We start from the raw sequence: 20705 nt of genomic DNA on the forward strand, positions 1-20705 counted from the left end.
CACTGAGGAACATTCTACACAATAAACAGCCTATAATCAAGAGATCAAGGGTATAAAAGCCAGGAAAAAACTTAGAAACTATTCCATAATAATTTTTAAAAATTAGTTTGTGGTATGAGAACACATGGACACAGGCAGGGGAACATCACACACAGGGGGCCTGTCGGTGTGTTAGGGGCTGCGGGAGGGATAGCATTAGGAGAAATACCTAATGTAAATGACGAGTTGATGGATGCAGCAAACCAACATAGCACATGTATACCTATGTAACAAACCTGCACGTTGTGCACATGTATCCTAGAGCTTAAGGTGTATTAAAAAAATTAGTTTGTGGTTAGTGGTCATATTTTCTTGTATGCCAGAGTTTTCCCTTTAAGGAGAATGTTCTTTAAATATTACATTTTAAAAAGTTGTAAAATAGCATTTTTCTTTAAGACTTATGCTTTCTTTTAATTTTTCATTGATAATGTGGACTGCATATATTTAAAGTATACAATTTGATTTGTTTTGACATATGCACATACTCTTGAAATTATCACTGCAATGAAGATAGTGAACATATCCAACACTCCTCAACTTTTCTCCTCTTGTTTCAAATCCTTTCCTCATGTCATTCTGCTCTTGTACTCCTAGGCAACCACTTAACTGCTTTTGGTCACTATAAATTAGTTTGCATTTTCTACAGTTTTATATAACGGAATCATACAGTAAGTGCTGTGTTTTGTCTGGCTTCTTTTACTTGGCTTATTTTGAGAGTGATAGATAGTATTATGCATACCAGTAGTTCATTTGTTTTTATTGCTGAGTAGTCTTCTGTTTTATGGATATATAACAATTTGTCCATTCATTTATGAATGGACATTTGAGCTATTTCCAGTTTTTGGCTATTTACAGATAAAACTACTAGAAGCATTTGTGCTCATCTTTGTATAGACAAATACTTTCTTTTCTCTTGGGTAAAACCTAGGAGTAAAATGGCTGAATTGGATAATTAACTTTTAAAGAAACTGTCAGATTATTTTCCAGACTGATTCTATCTTACATTCCCACATCAGTGTGTGAGAGTTGCAGCTTCTTTAAATCCTCACTGACACTTGGTATGGTTGGTTTTTTCAATTTTATCCATTCTAATAGTCATGTAGTGGTGTTTCATTGTGGTTTTAATTTGCATTTTTCCTAATTGCTCTTTTATGCTTATCTGCCATCCGTATATTATCTTTGGTAAACTGTCCCAATCTTTTGCCCCTTTTTGAATTTTGAAAATTCTTATATGCTGTGGATACTAGTTCCTTATGGACATATACTTTGAAAGTATTTTCTCTCAGTTTGTGGCTTGCCATTTAAGTTATTTAACAATGTCTTTTAAAAAGTAAATTTAAATGAAGTTCAGTTTTTCAATTTGTTCTTTATAGATCCTGCTTTTGATATTTTGACTGAAGAAAAAAAAACAAGCTTTTAAGGAATTTAAGTTAGTTTTATTCAGAAGTCTTACTGAGAGCTATAGACTGACTGAGGACTACAGCCTGGGAGGAGTCTTTCAGAAAGGTTCTATTGGCCAGGAGTGGTGGCTCACGCCTGTAATCCCAGCACTTTGGGAGGCCGAGGTGGGCAGATCACCTGAGGTCAGGAGTTTGAGACCAGCCTGACCAACATGGAGAAACCCCGTCTTTACTAAAAATACAAATGGCACATGCCTGTAATCGCAGCTACTTGGGAGGCTGAGGCAGGAGAATTGCTTGAACCTGGGAGGCGGAGGTTGCAGGGAGCCAAGATCGTGCCATTGCCCTCCAGCCTGGGCAACAAGAATGAAACTGTCCCAAAAAGCAACAACAACAGCAACAACAACAACAAAAAACAAACCAGAAAGATTCTATCAGACTGCTGCAAAATAGTGTTTCAGCTCACGGTTTATATACAGGTTCAGTACATATAAAATCACATCAAAGTTTGGATGCAAGAGTCTATCTAGTTATAGATTACAGAAGCGTAATCACTAACCCTGTCAGGTGTTCTCTTGTGTGTAGGAAAAGGCAAGGACTAGGACCATTTATCTTTTAAGGAATACAATGACTCAGGCAAGGGTTGGAGGGTGGGAGGCCCTGTTCTCTATTCTGTTTTGTCTTCAATGCACGTTTCTGGAGAGCTACACATTGTCACAGTCAGGGGCTTTGGGAAAGTATGTTGACAAGCAGAAATGAGCAAAATTACATTTGTTATTTTGGCTCACAGGTATCTTATCTAAGGAAACTTTGCTTACCCAAAGTACACAATGATTTTCTCTTATGTTTTCTTCTAGAAGTTTTATGGTTCTAAGTTTTACATTTAGGTTTATGACCCTTTTCAGTTAATTTTTGTATGTGGTATGAGGTATGAATCAGTTTGTTTTTTCAGTTTGTAGTTTTGCTTATGGATATCTAATAGTTCCACCATGATTTTAAAATTGTGACTTCATATTTAAAAGTGGAGAAAAGGCTATACTACACTGTCTTAATCATTTATTATACTTTTAATGTCTCTGACAGGGACAATAGTAATGACCCCTCTTTCAATTTTATTATTAGTCATTTATATCTTCTCACCTTTTTTCTCGACTAATCTGGTTAGAGGGTTAGCAATTGTATTGATGTTCTTAAAGAAACATCTTTTGGTTTTGTTTTATAGTTCCTGTATAATTATCTACTATTTTATTTTTTCCTGCTTACTTTGATTTTAATTAAATTATCCTTTTCTAGTTTCTGATGGTAAAAGATGAGGTCATTTATTTGAGACTTTTCTTCTCTTCTGTTATAGGTGTTTAATGCTATGATTTTCCTCTTTGGCACTGGTTTAGTGACATCCCACAAATTTTGATATGTTTTGTTTTCATCTTCATTTAATTCAAAATATTCAATTCAAAATATTTTTAATTACCTCCTTTGACATCTTTGATTTATAAGGTATATACAGATATATTACTTAGTTTCCAGCATTTGATGATTTTCCAGAGATCATTCTGTTATTGATAATTTAAGTATGGTCAGAGAACAGACTTTTTATGACTCAAATTCTTTTACATTTGTTGAGACTTGTTTTATGGCCCAGAATATGGTCTATATTGGTACAGATTTATTTTGTTCTTCAGAGGAATGTGTAGTCTGGTGTTGGGTTGAGTCTTTTCAAAATGTCAAATTAGATCAAGTTGACTACTTGTATTGTTCAAGTCTCTTATATCCTTACTGATTTTTTCTGTTCTGTCATGACTGAGGCGTATTTATCTCTGGCAATATTTGTGGATTTGTTTATTTCTCCAGTTACTGGTTTTTACGTCATATATTTCAAAAATCTGTAATTAGATGCATACGCTTTTAGGATTGTTACGTCATCTTGATAAAGAGACTCTATCATTATGAAATATACTTTGTTTTTTTTAAATCCCTGGTAATATGTTTTGCTCTAAAATCTACTCTGCTAGATTTTAATATTGGTACTTCAGCTTTGTTTTGTTTAGTGTTAGCTGGATATTTCTTTTTTTTATCCTCTTACTTTTAATCTATTTGTGTCTTCATATTTAAAGTATGTTCATGTAGGGAGCATATAGTTGTGTCTTGCTCTTTTATCCATTCTCATAATCTATGCCTTTTAATTGAGTTGTTTAGACCACTTACATTTAATGAGTGTATATATGTGTTTTCATATGGTTATGTTTAAATCTATCATCTTGCTTTTGTCTATTGTCACATTTGTTCTATTTTTTGGATTTGGTATACTTTATTATTTCATTTTATTTTCTTGTTGGATTATTAGCCATAATTATTTTGTTTTTAGTGGTTGATTCAGTGTGTGCAGCAGGCTTTAATTTATTGTAGGCAACTTTTAAGCGACATCGTACCCCTTTATGTATAGTACAAGAACCTCACAACAGTACAGTATACTTACTTTACTCCCCTGCTTTTTAAAACTTTTGTAATAAACTCTATGGTTATTATTTTCTTTATCTTTTTAGAACAACTTTATTGAGATATAATTTAATACCACAAAAGCCAGCCATTTAAAATTCAATAGTTTTTGATATATTAAGAGTTCTGCAGCAGTGGCATGTGCCTGTCTGTAGTCCCAGCTATTCAGGAGGCAGAGACAGGATCACTTGAGCACAGGAGTTTAAGGCCAGCCTGGGCAACATAGCCAATCCTTGTCTCCAGATAGATAGATAATGTGCAATCATCACTCCAATCAAGCTCAGAAAATGTTTATCATTCCAAGAGAATCCTCATATTTGTTTTCAGTCACTCCCTATTTATCCTCTTCCAAACTCCTGAAAAACATGAATCTACTTTCTTTCTCATAGATTTACCTATCTTGGACATTTCATGTAAACAGGCTTATACATTTGTGGCCTTTTTTGATTGGCTTTTCACTTAGAAAAAAATGCACAATACTGCATGTTGTAGTATGTACCTTTCTTTCCTTTTTTGTTGCTGCTCAATAATAGTCCATTGTTTGAAAATACCATATTTAACTTTATCCTTTCAACAGTTGATAGACATTTGGATTATTTCTACTTTTTGATGATTCTGTAATGCTTCTATGAATATTCTTGGAGAAGTTTTTGTGTGGATATATATTTTCCGTTCTTTTGGGCATATAGTTAGGCGTGGAATTGCTGGGTCATATGAAAATGCTATTTAATATTTTGAGGAACTACCAGATTTTCACAGTGGCTGCACCTTTTATATTCCCACCAGCAATGTATAAGGGTTCCAATTTCTCTACATTCTTACCAACACTTGTTATTATGTCTTTTAAATTATAGCCATCTTAGTAGTTATGAAGTGTGAATTTGGCTTTTGTTTCCCTAATGGTTAAAGGATATCCAGTGTCTTTTCATATTCTTGTTAGCCATTTGTCTATTTTCTTAGAAAAATATCTATTCAGATATTTAATCATTTTAAAATTAGCTTGTCTCTTTATTATCGAATTGCAGGAGTTCTTTATTCTGGATACAAGTCCCTTATGATTTGCAAATATTTTTTCTTTCTGTGAGTTGTTTTCAATTATATTTTTAAGATACTTATATAATAAAATGGTTTTTATATTTATCCATGTTATTACTATTAATATTTTTGGTATCCTTCATTTCTTTATGAGGATGCATATTTTCATGTGGTATAATTTTCTTTCTGTCTGATGAACTTCTTTTTAACATTTCTTATAGTCCATTGTCTGCTTATGATGAATTCTTTCACCTTTTGTATGTTTGAAAATATTTTTATTTTACTTTCACCTCTGAACATTTTTTTATGTGTATAAAGTTCTAGATTGATAGTTCCCCCCACTTCCCATTATTTTAAAGATGTTGATCACCTGTCTTTTTGCTTGGATTGTTTCTGATGAGAATTTGCTGTCATTCTTATCCTTGTTCCTCTCTATCTACATGTCTTTTTTTTTCTTTAATCCAGTGACTTTAAAGATTTTATTGCTATGGTTTTGTAAATTTGATTGTGCATTTTTCTTTGTTTCTTGTGCTCATGCTTCATTGAGCTTGTTGAGTCTGTGGGTTTATAGTTTTTACTTTTAGCCTTGTTTTTTCACTCCCCCTTTTTCCTTTGGGGACTCCAATTACATGTACAGTTGACCCATGAACAACATGGGTTTCTACTGTGCAGATCTATTTATATGCATATTTTTTTCCAACCAAATGCAGATCAGAAATACAGTATTCATGGTATGTGAACCCCACAGATATGGAGGGCCAACTTTATATATATATATATATGCAGGTTCCACAGGGCTGTCTGTGGTGTAACTGCCCAATGGGTTCTCCTCACCTACTCCCCAGGTAGAACTGATTTATCAAGACAGGAGACTTGCAATAGCGAAAGAGTTTAGTTCATGTAGAGCCAGCTGAATGGGTCACTGGAGTTTTATTACTCAAATCAGTCTCCCCCCAGATTTGGAGACTGAGGTTTTTAAAGAATAATTTGGTGGGTAGGGGGCCAGGGAGTAGTGAGTGTTATTGGTGGCGCTGGAGATGAAATTATTGGGAGTTGAAATATTATATAAACATATATATTATATAAACATATGTATTATATAATTAAACATAATACCTATTATATGCAATATATTATATAGAATAAACATAATAATTGAATAGGTATGTAATAGTTGAATTGCATGTAAATGTAAATGTAGTTTTAATAACAAGGTTGCCAAGTACTGTATTACTGGATGCTTAGATTGTTCCTAAAATTTTCCTATCGTATGTGATATTGCATTAAGCATCCTTGTAGCAAATTCTTTGTCCTTTATATTTTTCCCACAGTATAAATTCCTAGTGGTGGAGTTACATGCTTTCTGATTCAGCATACTTTTTAGGGTCTTGATGCAAACCATGCATATACACACGTATCCCTAATATTAGCATTCCAGAAAGGTTACAACAGTTTCACCTACACCAGAAATATATTTAAGTGCCTATTTTCCTACTTCGTATACAAACACATCAGAAAGCCATCTTTCAGGGATAACTTTCTTATGCTGAGGCAGTTTTAAATCACAATCCTTCAAGCACTCAGTATCGATTTTGATTCATTCTCCCAATGGTGCTTGAATTTTAAGCTACTTGAAACCTTAAATAATGGAAGATGTCTCTGTTAAGAGAACCCTCTGCTGTTGAACACTGTTATTCAGGGCTGAATCACTTTTCTTACCACAGCCACAGACTTCTATATTCTGACTAGCTATTTCAACACTTTGTTTCCACCCCCATTGGTCTCTTTTCTTCCCTAATTTTCTTCCCTTCACTTCATATATTCACATTCCTTCTATTTTAGGCCATTTGGGAATTACATTTTTTTTTTTTAGAATAGTTAACTTTTTAAATTTTTTTTTATTTTTAATTTTTGTAGAGACAGAGTTTCACTATATTGCCCTGGCTGGTCTCAAACTCCTGGGCTCAAGGAATCCTCCGGCCTTGGCCTCTCAAAGTGCTGGAATTACAGGCATGAGCCACCACACTTGGCTGAAAATTACTTCTGATGTTAGAAACATGCACTTACTCTTAGAATGAAATATTTTTCAAGACTCATCTGTGGTTGGAAGAGCCTAGGTTGCCTGAAGCTTGGTTATAGAGGTTGTAATTGTCCTTGTTCTGAAAACTATGGACTGAAAACACCCCAGCTTGGCACAGTGGCGCCCTCGGTAGAAATGTATCCACCCTGTAGGGTGCTTCTCCTGTTGGTGGAAATCCTAATTCTAATTTATATCTGCATTGCTCTGGGTCCCTATGCAAATGGCTGAGGGTCATGGCATGCACACACTAAGAAGATCAAGAGTTTAGAGGACTCTGGAAAGAAACAGGGTAGAATGAAGTCTGTCTCACTCAGAGTAGAATTCTACTTTTCAAGAGGATTTTTTTCAGTCTTCTTTGTTGAATCCTCTTCATTTCCCCTTAAAATGTAGATCTCATTCCTTCTCTTCTTGCTCTCTGTCTTCATAACTGATCACACTCCCTTGAGTTCAATTTTCTCCAACTCAGAAATCTGTAGTTCCAGGCCGTTCCTGATTTACTACTTCTAAGTAGAGATTTTCTCCCATTTTCTAAGCATTGTAACACAAACTAGCTTGACCTTGAGGCTAAACAGTTTGGCCAATATATCCTTTGCCTTCATAGTGACATTTATTCTAAGATAGTAATCTCCATAATTTGAATTTTACAATTCTTGTTTATTTTGGTAAGTGTCAGGATAGCATTCCTCTCCATCAGGACCACTTCTAAAGTGAAAACGATATAGCTCGGAATACAGTCTTTGAAATTAAGACAGTGAGTTTACTTACATAAATTTTGGCCAGTTTCTCCAGCTTCTAGAATACTGGGCCCTGACCTGATAAAATACATGTGAAATGGTGCAATTGTGTTAATTGTGTTTCTCTCTCTGCAGTCAGTGTGCACAGGATGGACTAGTTGTATTTCTTCCTTGGAAGACATTAGCTCTGTGCCCTGTAGAAAAAATGATAGACTTTTAGACCAATTTGAGAATAAAAGGTCTAATTGAAAAGCTGGAGAAGCAAATGAAGAGACTGATCTTATTTGTGGAAAAGGATTTATGAACGTGAAATATATTGTATTCTGTGAGTACACTGAAGCAAGATCTTAGGCCTGACACTTTGAGGAAGAGAGGAAAGTAGCCACAGAGAGGAAAGTAGCCTGTAGCCACAGGTGGCGATGGTATTTTAAAACAAAACATAAGGTAGTCATTTGGTTTCTCAAATGCATTTCTGATTTCTTTGTTCTGAATCTGCATGTGAAGCAAATGGACCCATAGCCTCCTTCATCCCAGCTGAACCATTTGCTTCACTGTCAGTGAAGGGGATAGAGTCAGTGGTAGGGATAAGTAACCCAGATAAAAAGTTTAGCATGGCCATGTCTCTGTCATCCTGTTTTCCCCTTTCCTTTTTTTTTTTTGATTCTTTAAACCAGAAATTCTGATTTTATCAACTTTAGAAATGAAACAGTATTGATTGGCTCCTTTCTCAAAAGGTGAAGAATGTTCTCCTTTTTCTTGTGATTTTCTGGAGTTTTCATCTTAGTTTATTAGTTACACGTATTTCAACTGTATAGCTTTTTATTCCTATTAGTTAAAACTGCATTCTTTTTTTTTTGTCACCATTACTATCACAGGTATTCTGTGCTTATCTGGATTGACAAGCTGCTCTTGCCAAAGGTTTCCTGAGCACATTATTTTGATTTGTCATATGAGTAGTTGTATTATGTCATTGAGCAAATTTTTCAGGGAGAAATATATCTTAATTATACCATATGATCCAGCAATCTCACTGCTAAGTATATACCCAAAAGAAAGAAAATCAGCATATTGAGGAGGTATCTTCACTCTCATGTTTATTGCAGCACTGTTCACAATAGCCAAGATTTGGAAGCAGCCTAAGTGTCCATTAACAGAAAAATGGATAAAGAAAATGTGGTACTTACACACAATGGAGTATTATTCAGCCAAAAAAGGAATAAGATCTTGTCATTTGCAACAACATGGATGGAACTGGAGGTCACTGTGTTAAGTGAAATAAGCTAGTCACAGACAAACTTTGCATGTTCTTATTTGTAGGAACTAAAAAAATTAATTGAACGTATGGAGACAGAGAATAGAAGGATAGTTACGAGAGGCTAGGAAGGTGGGTTCGTTAATGGGTACAAAAATATAGTTAAATAGAATGAATAAGACTAGTATTTGGTAGCACAACAGGGTGAATTTATTGTACATTTTATAATAATTAAAAGAGTATAATTGGATTATCGGATTGTTTGTAACACAAAGAAAGGATAAGTGCTTGAGGTGATGCATACCCCATTTACACATTGCATGCCTGCATCAAAATATCCCATATACCCCACAGATATATACACCTACTATGTACCCACAAAAATTAAAAATAAAAATATTAAAACTGGCTTGTTTTTGTTATTGCAGGTAAACAAAGGCTTGATTGGCCGTAGAATTTTTGAATCATTCCATATTTCTGACAAAATCTTGAAATTTATTCCTTCATCTTATTTGTTGGGGTGAGGTTAATGGCTGTGTCCAGCCCATTTTTTTCCCATTATGATTTGATTTATTTTCCCCATTTGATTTTTTTAATGGGATTTCTTTTAATTTTTAAAGCTTATTAACTTAAATCTGTTTTTCAGTTATCATTTACTTCATAGTTTTCCTGGAATTTGTCACACTCTTTTTATTAATCATGGTAAAATACGCATAACATAAAATTTACCCTCTTAACCATTTAAGTGTACAGTTCAGTAGTGTTAAGTATATTCAGACTGTTGTGCAACCAATCTCCAGAACTCTTTTCATCTTGTAAAACTGAAACTCCATACCCGTTACACAGCAATTTCTCATTCATCCCTTTCCCCCAGTCCCTGGCAAGTACTACTGTACTTTGTCTCTATTAATTTGACTATTAGCTACCTTATTATATATGTGGAGTATTTGTCCTTTTTTGACTGGCTTATTTCACTTAGCGTAATGTCTTCAGGGTTCATCCATGTCATAGCATATGCCAGAATATCCTTTTGGAGGCTGGATGATAAACCATTGTATGTATATACCAATTTAGTTTATGTCTGTTCATCTGTTATTGAAAACTTGGGTTGCTTCTACCTCTTGGCTCTTGTAGATAATGCTACTACGAACATGGGTATGCAAATATCTCTTTGAAAGATCATTTTCAATTATTTTGGATATATACCCAGAGGTGGGATTGCTAAATCATATGGTAATTCTATTTTTAATTTTTTGAGGAACCTCTATACTGTTTTCCATAGTGACTGTACCATCTTTGGTCCCACCAGCAGTGCTGAAGAGTTCCAGTTTGTCCACATCCTTGCTAATACTTCTTTTCTTTTTTTGATAATGGCTATCTTAATGGGTATCAGATGTTATCTTACTAATTTGATTTGCATTTGCATTTTACTGATGATTAGTGATGTTGAGCATCTCTTCATGTTTGGCCGTGTGTGTGTGTGTGTGTGTGTGTGTGTGTGTATACATTTTTGTAGAAGTGTCTACTCAAGTCTTTTGCCCAATTTTTAAGTTGTTTGTTGTTTTTGGTTTTGAGTTGTAGAAGTTAGGAAAGTTTACTTTTATTGCTAAGTAACTTCTGTTCCATTTATTTTTCTCAAGTATGCCAATTATGTTGAATCTTTATGTTCTGTGATTTATATCCATAATTTCTTTTTAAATTTTTTTTATTTTTATTTATTATTATTATACTTTAAGTTCTGGGGTACATGTGCACAATGTGCAGGTTTGTTACATAGGCATACATGTGCCATGTTGGTTTGCTGCATCCATCAACTCGTCATTTACATTAGGTATTTCTCCTAATGCTCTCCCTCCCCCAGTCCAACACCCCCTGACAGGCCCCAGTGTGTGATATTCCCCTCCCTGTGTCCATGTGTTCTTATTGTTCAACTCCCACTTATGAGTGAGAATATATGGTGTTTGGTTTTCTCTTCTTGTGTTACTTTGCTGAGAATGATGGTTTCCAGTTTCATCCATGTCCCTGTAAAGGACATAAACTCATCTATGGCTGCAGAGTATTCCATGGGGTATATGTACCACATTTTCTTTATCCAATCTATCCTTGATGGGCATTTGGGTTGGTTCCAAGGCTTTGCTATTGTGAACAATGCTGCAATAAACATATGTGTGCATGTGTCTTTATAGTAGAATGATTTATAATCTTTTAGGTATATACCTAGTAATAGGATGGCTGGGTCAAATGGTATTTCTAGTTCTAGATCCTTGAGGAGTTGCCACACTGTCTTCCACAATGGTTGAACTAATTTACACTCCTACCAACAGTGTAAAAGCATTCCTATTTTCCCCACATCCTCTCCAGCATTTGTTGATTCTTGACTTTTTAATGCTCACTGTTCTAACTGGTGTGAGATGGTATCTCATTGTGGTTTTGATTTGCATTTCTCTAACGAGCAGTGATGATGAATATTTTTTCATAAGTTTGTTGGCTGCATAAATGTCTTCCTTTGAGAAGTGTCTGTTCATATCCTTCGCTACTTTTTGATGAGGTTGTTTTCTTCTTGTAAATTTATTTGTAGATTCTGTATGTCCATAATTGCTAATCAATCTAGTAAATTCCATTATTGTAAGCACATGTACTTTTTTTCAAGCCAGACTTCCATGGCACCAGCTTGGTTTTCTGCAGTGGCACTTCTGTCTTTTGTAGTTTTAAATTTTTAGTTTCTGCAGTCATATTATTTTTTTATTTTCTTAAAAAATTTTAAAATCAAACTTGTAAATGGTTATAATTTAAAAATATATAGGTAGATACTTTATTTGGCAAACAATGCTAGCTATCACTTTTACCATGTTCACTATATTGTTCACAGTATCATAAGTATTACTCCAGGAATCTTAGGTATATTAATCAATTCAATTCTTACAGTCATATGTGGCAGCCTTACTATTATTATACTCATTTTACAGAGGAGAAATCTGAGGCAAGGAGACATGACATAACCTGCCCAAGGTCACACTGGCAGGACAAGGATTTGAACCTAGGCAGTTGGATTTCCTAGTGTACTGTACTTGTAACTACAATGCAGCACTGCCTTTCTCTCTTCCTCCTTTTCTTAAAGAAATGTATGTGCCTTATTTGAATTCTGACTCAACCAACCAAACTGTAAAAAGTTATAAGAAAATCAGGGGATTGTGAACTTACTGAATATTTGATGATATCAGGTTCCTCTGGTTAATTTTTTAAGTGTGGTGATGGTATGGTAGTTTCCTTATAAAAGTTCTTTTAAGAACAAAACAGCTAAATATGTTAACATAAAGTTATTTACAGCATATGTATTATGCTGAGTTATTTACAGAAGAAATTAAATCATGCTTGGGATTTGTTCCTCTATATTATCTTTTAGTATATTCATTTTAATTGACATACATTTGTACATATTTATGGGATACAGTGTGATATTTTGATACATGTATACAATGTGTAATGATCAAATTAATATAATTAACATATCCATCACCTCAAACCTTCATCATTTCTTTATATGGGTAACAGTCAGTCCTCTCTTCTAGCTACTTGAAAAAATACAATAAATTGTTGTTTGCTCCAAGTCACTCTTCAGTCTATAGAACACTAGAACTTATTCTTGCTGTCTAGGTATAACTTTATATATCCATTAACCAAACTCTCCCTATCCCTCCCTGTCCCCTAGGCTTCCTAGTATCTAGTAAGCACTATCCTACTCTCTACTTCTATGAGATTAACTTTTTTAGCTCCCACATAGGAGCGAGAACATTGCAGTACTTATCTTTCTGTGCCTGACTTACTTCGCTTTACATACAGTCCTCCAGGCTCATCCGTGTTGCTGCAAATGACAGGATGTATGTAATTTAAAGTGTCAAATAGCTCTGATGCTTGCCAGGAAAGAGGAGTCCTTGCTGCCTTCCTACAATTTTACCTTCCTCAGAGCTACTACTTTCAGTTGTTTTGGCAGCCTCATTTGATATTTGCATGGAATCTGTAAGATTTTAACTTCTTTTTGAAAATTTTTAAAATTGTGAATGATATGTTTTGAAATATGTACTTTGTGGAATTCTAAGGTTTTTATTTCTTTTTGTCTTGCTAGTTTTGAATATTTATAGATGTACCATGTGCAGAGTGTACCGTTCACATACTCCCATCCTGAACCTCCTTGTCTTAGTATAGTTAGGTCATGATTTTGACTAGGCCATTATTCAGTGTTAATAGGATGATGACGTTGTTAATGCTGTTCATACCCGAGCCATGTAGAATTCTATGAATCCTTTTCCTCTTCTGCAAATTTTTTTTCTATTTAAACTAATTGTTCTTTTGATGTTTGCTTAGTTTTCTATGTGCTTTTTACTCATTCAGTCCTAAACGCTCTTGGTTATCCAAATCTCCTCTTGATATACTACTTCTTGAGTCTTCTTGTGTATCACCCAAGGATTTCCCTTCACAATTGTGCCAGGAATTCCTTTTTTACTCCCTCTTGTATTGGACTCCTGTTTCCTGTATCACATGCCTGTCTTTTTCTTAGTTTCCTCCCTGTTTTGCAGAAGAACATCTGCCAATAGAATTCTATGTTGTAAACTGCCTTCCTCATTGCTTCATTGTCTTCTAGCTTTCAGGGTTGCTGTTGAAAAGTCCAAAGACTTTCTAATTCCTAATCCTTTGCTTATGAGCTTCCCTACCTGCTTTCTGATATTTTATAGGACCTTTTTAATATACTTACAGTTAAAAAAACACAACTCATCATGACAGATGCTGTGTTTAATGTGGGCATATTGAAATCAAATGAAATGGGCAGGTAGGCATCAGTGGGCCCTTACAATCTACACAGTTATGGCCTTACATTTTAGGAAATATTTTGAGTTAGTCATTTGACTTCACTCTCACCCCATTTCCTTTACTCTTTTATTCTGGAATTCTATTTGGCTATTAGAACTTCTGGACACATTTTATAGCCTTCTCATTTTTACTGTTCTAGTCTCCTTTATTTTTTTTTTTAACTACATTTTGGGCACATTCCTTAAAGTTATATTCCAATCTGTCTATTGAATTTTTTTGAAATTCTTAAAAATTGACATATAAAATTATATGTATTTATCATGCACAACATGATGTTTTGAGTATATATATATATATATATATATATAGTGGAATGGTTAAGTCTAGCTAATTAACAAATGCATTACCTCACAAAGCCATCATTTTTTTGTGGTAAGAACAGTTAACATCCACTCCCTTAGGCCGGGCTTGGTGGCTCACGCCTGTAATCCCAGCACTTTGGGAGGCCAAGGCGGGCAGATCACGAGGTCAGGAGATCGAGACCATCCTGGCTAACATGGTAAAACCCCATCTCTACTAAAACATATAAAAAATTAGCCGGGTGTGGTGGCAGGTGCCTGTAGTCCTAGCTACTCGGGAGGCTGAGGCATGAGAATGGCGTGAACCAGGAGGCAGAGCTTGCAGTGAGCCGAGATCGCGCCACTGCACTCCAGCCTGGGCGACAGAGAGAGACTCCATCACACACACACACACAAAAATCCCTTGGCATTTTCCAAGAATACGATATATCATCATTATCTATAGTCACTGTCCTACATGATAGATCTGACCTTATTCCTCTTAACTGCAATAGATCTGACCTTATGCCTCCTGTCTAACTGTAAATATGTATCCTTTGATCAACATCTTCCCAACTCCCTCTCCCCACAACCACCCCAGCCTTTGGTAACCACCACTTTGCTCTCTACTTCTGTGGGAACAACTTTTTTAGATTTTGAATTACCACTTTTTAAGCATCCTGTTTTTGTTTGAATAAGTGCAATATATTCCTCTTGATGTTACTATTGTTAAACCTATTCATCTGCTCAGATTCCAGAGAGAAAAATCTTTCAGTCTCAGGCCTTAGATGATGTAAGGCTGGCTTCAGATGCTGTTTAGCTCCGACAGGCGGAAGAGATAATAAGAAAGAAGACAAACTTCAGCTCTGAACGGCCTGTATCTCATCTTGTTCCTCCAAGTTTGGGCTTCAGGAATTTTTTCTATTTTGTTTCTATCAGACTATAGGGCTCTCTGAAGAATGATACACAGTCTGAAAAATTTCCCCATTTTATCTAAATTGTTGTATATCTGTAATAGTTTTCTAAAGTTTTTAGAATAAATTTGTCCTTTCCTGGTTTCAGCATTGATGGTTTCTTCTTTCCTCCTTTATTGCTTTTCGTTCGTCTATTCTATTTTGGGGATGAAGGCTTTAAAATCTTTACCCATGTAGCTTCCTCCAACTACCTCTGAAAAGTCTGTTTTATCTTTTGCGTCACTAATTTTATTTTTTGCTTTTTAAAAATATTCTACTTTCTGCTTCATTGGTTGCTTTTATTCAAGTTCATAATTCAGATTTTATTTTCTGGTTAACACAAACTCTTCTCTGGTCTCATATTTCTTTCTATGACTACCTGCTCTATGCGCAAAGATTCTACTATGTCCCCTGGAATTTTAAGAACATGAGCTAGAAATTTTCTGTTAATAGAGTTTTCTCTTTTATGTAGTATATCTATTTCTTAAGTAAATATTTGCTCTGATTCTAGAATCTTCCCCTTTTTTGAACCACAATGTGTTCTATTTGCCTGGTGGATTTAGATTTTTCTCCTTTGCTTATCCTTAGGGAAGTCAATGCATATTCAGTATCGGGTATTGCCCTGTTTTCTTTTTCTTTTTCCTTCCTTCCTTCCTTCCTTCCTTCCTTCCTTCCTTCCTTCCTTCCTTCCTTTCCTCCCTCCTTCCCTCCTCCCTCCTTGCTTGCTTGCTTCCTTCCTTCCTTCCTTCCTTCCTTCCTTTCCTTCTTTTCTTCTGTTTTAAAAATTTTACTTTAAGTTCTGGGATACATGTGCAGAACATGCAGGTTTCTTACATAGGTATACATGTGCTGTGGTGGTTTGATGCACCTATCAACTCATCATCTAGGTTTTAAGCCCCGCATGCATTAGTAACCCTGTGTTCTTTCAAGAAACTTGTATGAGTCACTATTTGACTCAAGTCCAGACAAAGGAAAAAGGTTACATTTGTAGTAGATTAATTTACCAATTATGAATTCATATTCCTGTGAGGCCTGGGAAAAGAGCCAGCATCAGCTCCAGAAGTAATCAAAGGGAAGTTTGCCTCAAACCAAAGACTTTGTTTTAGGTATTTGGTGTGGCACTCAGTAATTAGCAAGGTCATTGTCACTTGGCATGGCTGCCCTTGCCAGGAGCCAGCTGGGAGTGTCTTTTTCCCATGTGTTTTCCGTGGTAGTCATCATGGTCACCTGCCCAACCAGAAGTAAATGCAGCCAGAGGTTACTTGCTTGGCTGGCCTCTGAAGCCAGGAACCCTTTTAAGGAGTTAGTGTGTTTTAAATGTACCCCAAGTCTTCCTGGGCTTAGTTCCCTCAGCCCCCATTGCTCTGAGCTAGGGGTATAATTATGGGTTTAGTGGATTCTCATTTGCTTATTTTCTGGTTGTGCAGTTGCAGTTTCACATGAAGAGGATATCGTGTTTTAGTCCTTTTGTCAACCTCCCATGCTGATTCTTTCAAGTATATATTTCTGGACGTTTAAGATCTATCTGTAGTTTCCAGGGCTGATTCAAGATATTCCTCTCTTATAATCAACTGGTCATTTCTTTGGTAATCTGGCACAAAGAAACAAGCTTATAGCTTTCTTATTTGGAAATTGTATTTTATATATGTGATTTGAATCGTGGGGGGATATTGAGGTAATTTAGACCCAGTGATTGTAAAGGAATGGATGAATGATCCAATAAATAAATAGATGACAAAGCTCATCTTTTGCAAGTGAGAGGCATTAGAAGTAATTTTACGGTCTTGAGAAGAGAAATATGGATGAAAAGAGATGCCTAAGAGAATAGAAAATGGAGACAACTAGGAAAGAAAAGAAAAGGCAACAGTAATGCTCCAAGGGCAGTTGGAGAGCCTGATGTTGGCTGGGCAAACCCACGTTGCTTCATGGTTTTCTGTGGCTAGAACACAGTTTTGAAGCTCAAGCAAAGGAAATGGAGAGTTAGGTTGATGGCAGGCTGGAAGAGTTGCAGAACAGGTATCCAAGTACTTGGAAGAGTTCAGAGGGGTGTATTTCTTAGTCTCACTCTGTTGCCCAGGCTGGAGTGCAGTGGTGCGATCTCGGCTCACTGCAACTTCTGCCTCCCAGGTTCAAGCAGTTCTCTGCCTCAGCCTCCTGAGTAGCTAGGATTACAGGAGCCTGCCGCCACACCTGGCTAAATTTTTTTTTTTTTTTTGTATTTTTAGTAGAGATGGGGTTTCACCATCTTGGCCAGGCTGGTCTTGAACTCCTGACCTTGTGATTCACCTGCATTGGCCTCTCAAAATGCTAGGATTACAGACTTGAACCACTGTGCCCAGCCAAGGGTGTATTTCTTTAAAAATTATTGTGCAACTCTCTAGTTGACAGTCTGGGGCTCTGGTAAGGTGGCGGTTCATCTGTCAAAGTGAATCAGCTTACTCAGCTAGATACTGTATGGCATGATTACTTAGGGTAATGTCTTTTTTGTCTTATTTGGTTTCCCCATGATTTGTGCAGTTTTGTAAATAAGTTGAGAAGTAAATAGATTTCATGATATAATTTTAAGACTTCACTCCCAAGAGAAAATTGATTTATACCTTTGAAGTTATGTCATTTAGCCCTTGTATTTGGCAAAGTAACCATACACTATTTTATAAAGCGTTCTTGTAATGTGTGAATAGGTTCAGCAAGATTAGACATGTCCCATGTTTTAGGAGAAGGCAGTTAATTTTCGGTCTTATTTTCTTCTTGAAAATGTGAAACTAACAATCTGTCATGTTTATTAGACATCTCAAGGAAATGACACATCCAAATGAGAGTTAAATGATTAAAATTTTACATAGATGAGAGGAGCACAAGGTTCTCTGTCTCGGGGTTACTCCGCAGGTCATCTGACTTTCATCCTACTTTCTCCATTTTTTATCTGAAATTTTTGCTTAAAGATTCCTTGTGCTTTTCATCTCTTTTTAATCTTTGATCACATGGAGTGTTGGCCTATGGAAAGAGTATGAATCTTAGCATAGGCCCTGGTTCAGACCTCAGCTCTTTCATTTCCTGACTGTGTGACTGTGGGTATGTTGCATAACCTCACAATACCTTTCAAGGCCTCAGATGTCTCCTCTGTAAAATAACTGAATAGTATCTGCCTCAAACTCTAGGGGAAATGACTGCTCCAAAGCTCAGCATCCAGTGGCCTTTCATTAAATCCCAGTCTCCCATCTTTCCCTCTGCTGTTGTTAGTAATAACGCCATATGACATATTTGTTTGGTGGATCTCATCCATTTCTATATCACTTTCCTTACTGTAAGCTAGGTGCCTCTATTTACCTTTCAGGCAACTCTCTATATTCTGAATATTGAAAATATTTTAAGGTTACATTGCTTAATGACATAGCTTGGTGAAATGATGTTGGACCTGAGCATATAGTATGCATCCTTAAGAATGGAATCTTGTGTGCTTGATGTTTTGCTTTTTAGTTATATTATTGATATATTCATTTATGTCACATAGAACAAGATAATGTGAATTATAAATACATAAGAGGGAGAAAGGAAAAATGAAAGTAGGAGTGGGCAAAAAATAATGCCGGGAATAATAAATACGTGAGAAGGAGAAAGGAAAAATGAAAGTAGGAGTGGGCAAAAAATAGTGCCAGGAATAAGTTCAGTGTAAAACAGTGCACCATGGCGTTCTTGTAATTTTCTTGGGTAGGTTTGGCACTCTAGCAGTCATCTTGAAAAAAGAAAGGTCCTGTATACATATGCTTTTCTCCTGGGTCATTTATTTACTTTCACAATGTGATAAACAAGTCTTATTTGTTCCTAAAACTGGGACTAAGGAGAATATCAGTATTGTCACAGGGCAGCTGTGGAATTCGGTGTTGAATGTCATGACAAGATAGCTTGAGAACTTTACTACTTATTTGTCAATGAAAATAATTGCTGTAATGGGGGAAGAAAATAGGAAGGCTCTACAGTACTAAGCAGCTAGAACCTAAAGTGATTGAAACCATAGTATCAAGGATGCTGCACAAAAATGTAGCAATTAAAAATTTAAGCTTATAGAAGTTGCTGTCAAACCTAGATTATTTCTTAGAAAAGCAGCATTTCTGAGCTTCTCATTTGCCCAGTATCCCTGAGCTAATACAGGGTAGCACCATGGGATTTGGGAGACAAAGGACTTGGATTAAATGTCCAACTCCACAGTTTCTACTGTACAAGACTTGGATCTTGTGACCTGTCATTCATTACTTTTACTATTATGAAAAGTATCATTTCCCAATAGTTTAAAAAGTGTTCAGGTATCATCTTGCATGTTGGTGAAACTAGAAAGTATATTTACAGACAAAAGCCCCTTAAAGGCAAGGCTGGCTTAGCCTTACTTCTGGTGCTCCCAGTTCCCTACTGATGCTCAATAACGTGTTTTTTTTTTTGTTTTTTGTTTTTTGTTTTTTTTTTTGAATTGGAGTCTCGCTCTGTTGCCCACGCTGGAGTGCAGTGGCACGATCTCGGCTCACTGCAACCTCCACCTCCTGGGTTCAAGTGATTCTCCTGCCTCAGCCTCCTGAGTAGGTGAGATTACAGGCATGTGCCACCATGCCTAGCTAATTTTTATATTTTTAGTAGAGTTGGGGTTTCACCATGTTGGTCAGGCTGGTCTTAAATTCCTGACCTCTAATGATCTGCCCCCATCGACCTCCCAAAGTTTTGAGATTACAGGCATGAGCTGCTGTGCCCAGCCAATAACGTCCTTTGAATAAAAGAAAAGATATTGTTAGGGGGTATGAAAATCACCGGAAAAGGAAAATGTTTCTTAAAAATGAATTTTTAAAAAATCTTTTCTTAAAATGAAAAATTTTTTTCTTCTGGACTAAACTGCAATGTGGAAAGAGTCACATCAGCCTTTGGACAGAACTAGGGCCGTGATTTACTACAGGGAAGTTAGCATCTTTCTGAGTTTTCTTAATGAACATGTGAATAAAAGATTTGGTTATACTTTGTGCTTATTTAGCATCCTCTCTTTGAGGATGTCAAAAGGATTTTAGAAATGTTCTCTTTCTCACACAGGTGGATGTCTGATTTATGAAGCTCCCCATCCACCTGTCTGAGTACCTGACTTCTCAGGACTGACACCTACAGCATCAGGTATCTTGCCTTTCTTTAGTCTTAAAAGCGGTTCCTTGAGGAACTTGAGTTCCTTGAGGAAATATAGGCAGGGAACACATTCACTTCATTATGTTTCATGTAAGCCTGGGAACTGGAGTTGCTGCTGTAGTCCTGTTTCTACCATTAAATGTGTGACTCTAGTCCCTTTTCTTCTCTAAGCGTCAATTTTTTCTTCTGCAAATAGGTGGGGTTGGACTGGGTGATATCTAATCACTTGACGGTATTATGGTAGTCCACCTTTATCCAAAGTTTCACTTTCCACGGTTTCAGTTACCTGCAGTCAAGCTTGGTCCAAAAATATTAAATGAAAACTTTCAGAAACAATTCACAAGTTGTAAATTGCATACCATTCTGTATAGTGTAAGTGAAATCTCATACTGTCCATGTGATTTGTCTCTTTGTCCTG

At 36.0% G+C, this 20705-nt stretch overlaps 1 protein-coding gene across 7 annotated transcripts in view; it reads left to right on the forward strand.

Annotated features, from left to right (window-relative positions):
• LPAR1 (lysophosphatidic acid receptor 1) overlaps positions 1-20705 on the forward strand; it is a 168076-nt gene that overhangs the window by 45646 nt on the left and 101725 nt on the right. For 4 of the 7 annotated variants that reach the window (XM_030822568.1, XM_030822617.1, XM_003260349.3 and 1 more), the window contains exon 2: positions 20201-20278. The exons of the other annotated variants lie outside the window; for them this stretch is intronic. The gene's annotated coding sequence lies outside the window, so the exon portion shown is untranslated. The remainder of the gene's footprint in view (positions 1-20200; positions 20279-20705) is intronic. 7 annotated transcript variants of the gene reach the window in all.

This window comes from Nomascus leucogenys, chromosome 1a (genome assembly GCF_006542625.1).
Source record: "Nomascus leucogenys isolate Asia chromosome 1a, Asia_NLE_v1, whole genome shotgun sequence".
In the NCBI taxonomy this organism is placed as follows: domain Eukaryota; kingdom Metazoa; phylum Chordata; class Mammalia; order Primates; family Hylobatidae; genus Nomascus; species Nomascus leucogenys.